This window comes from Lepidochelys olivacea, assembly GCF_965140295.1.
Source record: "Lepidochelys olivacea isolate rLepOli2 genome assembly, contig: Scaffold_38, whole genome shotgun sequence".
Classification (NCBI taxonomy): domain Eukaryota; kingdom Metazoa; phylum Chordata; order Testudines; family Cheloniidae; genus Lepidochelys; species Lepidochelys olivacea.
In genome coordinates this window covers 1-8,005 of record NW_028181938.1, presented here as the reverse complement: position 1 = coordinate 8,005, position 8,005 = coordinate 1, and positions in this window count along the sequence as shown.

Below are 8,005 nucleotides of genomic sequence, written 5' to 3'. Positions count from 1 at the left end.
GGCTCCTGGGAGCAGCTGGCCAGGGGCGGCTCCAAAGCAGGAGGCAGGAGCAGCCGCGGATGCAGACGGCTGCAGAGCATCAGGGCAGGATCACTCCTGAGTCGGAGGCGCCCTGCTGAGAAGGGCAACTCAGGTCTTTACCCCTTTTGCCGTACCAAAGGCCGGCTCTGGTTACAGCCTGCGTCTGGGGCCCCATATGTGTGAGCTGCTCCAGCCCTGGATGTGATGGGACCCAGTGCTGAGGTGGGCCTGGGCTGGGACATTCTGATCTGGGTTCGGGGCTGCAGTTTGACTCCTTGCACCGTGTATAATTTGGGGAGCAGTGGGCAGTTTGGGGTACAGAGTCCTGGAAGCATGGCTGACACTCAGCTCCCAGGCGGGGATTTCACAAATGCCGGGCCCCTTCCCAGGGACTCTCCATGTGGTTTGTCATGTGGGACCTGTCCAAACCCAGCGCTGCCCCTGCCCAGGGACTGTCTATGGGGTTTACCGTGTGGGACCTGGGCATAGGACGCAGGCTGGGGAAATGCAGCTGCCCCTCCTTGAGGGGGGGAATGAACATATTAAACGTGAGTGCTGTGCTCCCCCCCCACATTAGTCACCAGCTCCTGTGAGACCCTAGGGGCTCAGTCGCTTTGGCCTGTTTGCTGAACTTTCTGAGCCACACCCCAACCTGGGTCATAGTTAGTACTGTTTATGTGGGGCAGCACCCACAATGTGCCAGGCACCTCCCAGACCCCGCAGAGGGGACAGTCCCTGAGGAGCTCGCAGTCTAAGGGCAGACAGACACAGCGCGGGGTAGGGGAACAAGACAAGAATTGTCTGTGAAAATCCCTATGTTTTGCTCTAGGCAGGTGAAGCAATGGGATTGCTCAGAGGGATTGAAATATGGAGAACCCAGGGCCTTGGGGAGGAGCACAGAGCAGAGGGGTGCGTGGCAGGCAGCACAGTGGGAACTGCTTTGAGAAACTGGGAGCCGGGTGGATGGGGCTGGGGGAGCAGGAGGATGGAGCGGACGGGGCTGTGTTCCACCCCCTGGGAGTTCCAGTCTGGAGGCTCAGGCTGAGCGATGGCGTGTTCTCTCCAGGATATTGGTGATGATCAGGGCAGACACGAGGAGGAAAAGGACCAGGGTGGAGCGCAGGATCCAGATGTAGACAGGCATGGCTGGGCCTGGAACACACAAGGAGACATTGTATGGGAGGCTGGGCGGCAGGGAAATGGCTCTAGGGTGTTCAGGCTCAGAGTGGGTGTAACGTTGCACTCCATGAGTTTTATGGAAATATGCTTATAAGTGGTAATATGATGTAATTGAAATATGCTTTATGCAAAAGTTCTCTTGTAAGGTATCATGACAAAGATTACAACCTACTGAATATATTCCTTCTGTTTGTATGTATTTAACATTCTTGTATCTGAAGCTAGAAATATGAAGTATAACTCTGAGGTCCTATTGTAATTATGCAAAGTGTGGGCCATTAATGGTGGCTTGGAATCTTGATGGCTCCCATTCACTAGGACCATTGGTTGTGAATGGGTTTATTTACTTGCAAACCTTCCTGTGTACCTGTGGGTCAGCCGAGGAAGAATGGAGGCTGGGGTCTCACAGGACATGTGACCATATCACATGATACTGGAATCCATCTTAACTCTGGAGCTTTTCCATTTAGAAAGGGCGGGGGGGGGGGACCCCAGAGAGACAAAAGATTCCAGCCTTGTGTCAAAGCTATAAAAGGGGGTGGAACAGAACAAAGGGGGCTGCCAATCATGAGAAAACCCCTGCTAACCACCTCAGATGTCTGCTGGAACTAACAAGGTCTGTACCAGGGGAAAGGACTGGACCCAGACTAGGAAGGACTCTGTGCCGGGCTCGTCTCGGGACCATGCGGCCAGCAGGTAAGGGGCTGTGGGCAGGTCACTCTCCTCCCGGGGATGAATGGGCTGCATGGAAGCATGGGGCTAAAGTTGGGCTGCTCCCATTGGGAATGGGTCTGAACAGAGTCAGGCAGCAGCTGAGTGTGGAGGCCCCAGCCAGCAGCCGGGCTGTGGGGGGGAATGAAGGAGAGGGGCTGGGGGTCACTGCAAATGGCAGGAGGAGGGAGGGCCTGCAGCAGCTCTCTCCCTAGAGCTGCTGTGATTTGGGTTATACTGGGGGAGCAGCAAGCCAGGGGTAGCAGTGTGGGGGGGGGGGTTGTCACTTGTGGGGAATTCTCCCACCCCCCACATTCCAGAGAATAGGAAAAGCTTTTGTCCTCCCCGAGCTATGTGTCCAGGATTCCTGGCAGATAGAGCAGCCTCTGACGCTGGGGAATGACAGGGCAGAGCTGGTGTGGCTGCTATTTAAGGAGCCACCTGACATCAGCGCCTCCTGGAGCCCCCACAAACCACACCAGTCAGAGCCACCCAGAGCCCACACTCCGAGCCCCCTCCCACACCTCAACCCCCTACCCCAACTCAGAGCCCCCTCACACACTCATACTCCCTCCCGGAGCCTGCACCCCACATCCCCTCCCACACCGAATTCCTTCACAGAGTCCACACCCCTCTCCCACACTCTGAACCCCTTGGCCCCAACCTGGACCCCCCTCATGCATCCCAAGCCCTTCATCCCCGGCCCCACCCCAGAGCCCACACTGCCAGCTGGAGCCCTCCCTCCACACCTCAACCCCCTGCCCCAGCCCAGAGCCCCCTCACACACCCATACTCCCTCCTGGAGTCTGCACCCTACATCCCCTCCTGCACCTGAACTCCTTCCCAGAGTCTGCAGCCCCCTCCCACACTCCAAACCTCTTGGCTCTAGCCCGGAGCCCCCTCATGCACCCCAGGCCCCTCATCCCCGGCCCCACCCCAGAGCCTGCACCGCCAGCCGTAGCCCTTACCCCCCCCCCCCCCGCATCCCAACCCTCTGCCCCAGCCCAGTGAAAGTGAGTGAGGGTGAGGGAGAGCTAGCGACGGAGGACGGGGGATGGAGTGAGTGCGGGCAGGGCCGCAGGAAAGGGGTGGCGTAGGAGAGGGGCCATGGGGAAGAGGACGGGGCAAGGGTGTTCGGTTTTCTGAAACTAGAAAGTTGGCAACCCTAGTCACTCACCTTCCTGAGACGGTGGATTCTTAGGGCTGGGGCCGGTGCTCGGGATCAGCTTCTGGCCTGGACAAAAAACACAGAGAACATCAGGGACATTCAGCGGTTCAGTGGCCAGCCAAGCAGAGATCATCCCAGAGATGCAGCTGCTACAAATCCCTAGACCACGTCTCTCCAGATGAGCCTCAGACACACTGGGCCAGATCCCATCTGGTGTAAATTGGCCCCGCTCTACTGGAGTCAATGGGCCAGATCTCTAGCTGGTGCAGATCAGCCCCGCTGCATTGACATCAGTGATCCAGATTCCCAGCTGGTGTAATCATAGTTAATAATCATAATGCACTAGCACATGACAGTCAAATCCAGGTCAGGTCTCATTGAGCTGGTAGCTTTACAGACAGGATAAATGTCAATCCCTGCCCACAACGATCATGAGTGGATGAGACAGAGAAACTGGCCAAGAGGTGGGGTTGGAAAATGGAGTTAGAAATCTAATAAGAACATAAAAACAGCCAGACTTGATCAGACCAATGGTCCATCTAGCCCAGTAACCTGTCTTCTGACTGGGGCCAATGCTGGGTGCTTCAGAGGGAATGAGCAGAACAGGACAATTCATGAGTGATCCATCCCCTGTCATCCAGTCCCAGCTACTGGCAGTCAGAGGTTTAGAAACATCCAGATCATAGAATATCAGGGTTGGAAGGGACCTCAGGAGGTCATCTAGTCCAACCCCCTGCTCAAAGCAGGACCAATCCCCAATTTTTGCCCCATATCCCTAAATGGCCCCCTCAAGGATTGAACTCACAACCCTGGGTTTAGCAGGCCAAAGCTTAAACCACTGAGCTATCCCTCCCCGTCCCCCCCATCCATGGCTAATAGCCATTGATGGACCTAACCTCCGGGAACTTATCTCATACTTTTTTTCAACCCAGTTATCCTTTTGGCCTTCACAACCTCCCTGGAACAAGTTCCACAGGTGGACTGTATGTTGTGTGAAGAAATACTTTATCTTTGTTTTGAATCTGCTGTCTATTCATTTCATCTTGTGACCCCTGGTTCTTCTGTTATGTGAAGGAATAATAACACTTCCTTACTCACTTTCCTCACACCATTCATGAGTTTATAGACCTTCTAACACATTGATGAGGCCTGATTTCCCTTTATAAAACCTGTGTTGATTCTCCCCAACATATTGTGTTCATCTATGTGTCTGATAATTCTGTTCTTTACTATAGTTTCAACCAATTGGCCTAGTACCGAAGTCAGGCTTACCACCTTGTAATTGCCAGGATCGCCTTCAGAGCCTTTTTTAAAAAATCAGCATTATATTAGCTACCCTCCAGTCACCTGGTCCAGAGGCTGATTTAAGCAATAGGGTACATATCACAGCTAGTAATTCTGCAATTTCACATTTGAAAATCTCAGCCATAGGGATTATTGTACATTAGCATAATGACAAACAATTTATATAACCCTCGGGGTATTAGTTGTACTGCAGAGCAAGGGATTGTTACAAACATCTCCTGAGGGCTAAATATTCTCTCCAACCTGCCTCAGAAAACTTGTGCCAGGAATTTATACCCAGCTTCTCACTCCTCCTGCACTGTGTGGCTCCCAGTGACCCATCCCCACATTCCTGCTATTCCCCACTTGTGATGGTCACCCAGCCCGGTTCCCATGTTCATAGAATCATAGAATCATAGAATATCAGGGTTGGAAGGGACCCCAGAAGGTCATCTAGTCCAACCCCCTGCTCAAAGCAGGACCGATCCCCAATTAAATCATCCCAGCCAGGGCTTTGTCAAGCCTGACCTTAAAAACCTCTAAGGAAGGAGATTCTACCACCTCCCTAGGTAACGCATTCCAGTGTTTCACCACCCTCTTAGTGAAAAAGTTTTTCCTAATATCCAATCTAAACCTCCCCCACTGCAACTTGAGACCATTACTCCTCGTTCTATCATCTGCTACCATTGAGAACAGTCTAGAGCCATCCTCTTTGGAACCCCCTTTCAGGTAGTTGAAAGCAGCTATCAAATCCCCCCTCATTCTTCTCTTCTGCAGGCTAAACAATCCCAGCTGCCTCAGCCTCTCCTCATAACTCATGTGTTCCAGTCCCCTAATCATTTTTGTTGCCCTTCGCTGGACTCTCTCCAATTTACCCGGTCCAGGCAGAGCCATAAGCCTGCCTCTCCCCCTGCTCCCCACCTCCCGGAGACCCCTTTCCCAGTCCATTGGAATGGAGCTCTCCCCAAACTCACAGAGCAGCCACAGCAGGATCATGGGGAGTGGGAGCCAGGCACGAAGCCTGGGACCCTGCAGCAGCATCTGGGCCTCCAAAGAGAATCCATCGTGGCTCTGTGCTCCCAGTCCCCTCCTTCTCACCACGGGGTGGGGAGCAGAGGAGCAGAGGAACTGGATGGGCTGTGGGCTCTAGTAGTGTGTCTGCGAGCAGCCCTGACATGTGTCTGTGGCCAGAGGGGCCCTCCCCCACTGCGGCAAGATGGAAACGACTCTCAGATGTTTCTCTTGTGAGGCTCAGGATGGGCTGTGTCTTGGAGTGTCAGACACGCTGGTTCCCCAGACACAGCCCTCCCCCATATGACAGGCACAGGGTCCCCCAGGTGTGACGGGGCAGGGCCCCCTGGATATGACAGACACAGGATCCCCCAGGTGTGATAGGGGCAGGGTCCCCCACGTGTGATGGGGCAGGGCCTCTCAGATGTGACAGGGGCAGGGCCACCTGTATGACAGACACATGGTCCCCCAGGTGTGACAGGGGAAGGACCCCCTTGGATGTGACAGACACAGGATCCCCCAGGTATGAGAGGCGCAGGGTCTCCTCCATGTGACAGATGCAGGACACCACCACTCCCCTCCATGCAGATATGACAGGCACAGGGTCTCCCCCATGTGATAGATGCAGGGTCCCCCAGGAGTGACAGGGGCAGGGCTTCCTGGATGTGACAGGCACAGGGTCCCCCAGGTGTGACAGAGCCAGTTTAAAGGAACACCCTGCCTCTCACACTGATTTTTCTCACAGTCTAGCCCTGTGGATACACCCAGAGCCCCAAAGGGCAAAGACAGAGCAGAGACACAGAGACTTCTGGGCAAAGGGTTCCTTGTTCTTTGCAAACAACCCTCAACTCAGACAACTCACAACACTGAACATACATCTTAGAGGATATTATCCATAAAGAGTAATGTGTAAGATAGCTACAAGAGAGCGAGTAACTTGTCACGACTCATAATCATTGTGAGATGTTTGCATGGGTAATATTTAAGGAATAATGAATTTATTTCCAGACTTGGAGTAGAAACTAGTCACCAGGGGAGAATATGTCTCAGTAATGGCCCATTCAGATACGGGGAGCCTACTTTATTAGCTAGGAAAGGTAACTTAATCAGTGTAGACCCGGGTTTGTGGTTTATGATTTTGTTCTCTGGTATAACCATTTGTTGCCGTCACTTTCTCTTGTTTCTAGTTAAATCTTTATCCTTTCTTAAATAACCCTGCCTGGGACTTATTGTAAGTGCTCATGAGCGCTGTGTGGTTTACAGGCATGGGGGGTTAAGGTAAAACCAGTAAATTGGGGTACCTTGCTCCTGTGGGGGGCAGAGGCTCTGGAATTTCTGTGAGTAGCCAGTGACAGGGGCTAGGTATCACCAGGGAATGAATCACAGGGACTCAGGGTCTGGGCTGCACCTACTGTTAACCTGCCCAGACAAGAGGGCCTGAGCAGCTGACAAGCTGGTGGTGTCAGGGAGCCGGGCACAAGCAAGACTTTGCACACGGGAGGCGGGGATGGGGGTGAGTGGGCAGTAACAAGGTGACTCACAGTCCTGGGTACCTACCTGCCCACCAGAATCAGTTTGTGCCCTCCCAGCCTGACCCCATCACAGCTCAGCATTAGTATGGGCTGGAGAGTGGAGAGTCTCATAGACTCACAGATATTAAGGTCAGAAGGGACCATTATGATCATCTAGTCTGACCTCCTGCACAATGCAGTCCACAGAATTTCTCGCACCCACTCCTGCAATAAACCTCTCACCTATGTCTGAGCTATTGAAGTCCTCAAATCATGGTTTAAAGACTTCAAGGTGCAGAGAATCCTCCAGCAAGTGACCCATGCCCCATGCTACAGAGGAATGCGAAAAACCCGCAGGGCCTCTTCCAATCTGCCCTGAAGGAAAATTCTTTCCCGACCCCAAATATGGTGACCAGCTGAACCCTGAGCATGTGGGCAAGATTCACCAGCCAGATACCCAGGAAAGAATTCTTTGTAGTAACTCAGATCCCACACACCCGTCAATATCCTCAGTGATGTCACTAGAGATGAGCTTTGTGGAATGTTTCCTCCAGTAGCTAAGAGGTTAATTAGTTCTGGTTTAGAATTTGAGTTGGGCTGTGCACCCACCCAGGGGAGGAAGTAGGGAAGAACCCCCAGCACAAACCACCTGTCTTGCTAGAGTAACAGGCCTGACCCATCCCGATGCAGGGAATGGGCTGGGCCTTGTCTTAAGCCAATGAAAAGCCCAATGAAAGCAGGATGGAAAAGACCACTGGGAAGACACAAAACATAATGGCTCACTGGTGTCAACAGACACCTCTCCTTCACAGGCATACTACCCTGTAAGGCATCAGATCTGGTTCAGGAGAGAACATCATGGAGGTTCATGATGTGTTTGGTGACCACAAGAGTGACTACAGGATTGGAAAACCTGCCTTATAGAGATAAACTCCAGGAGCTTAATCTATTTAGCTTAACAAAGAGAACTTTAAGGGGTGACTGGATCTCAGTCTGTAAGTACCTACAGGGGGAACAAATAATTGATAATGGGCTCTTCAGTCTAGCAGAAGAAAGTCGAACATGATCCAATGGCTGGAAGTTGAAGCTAGACAAATTCAGAGTGCAAATAAAGACTAAA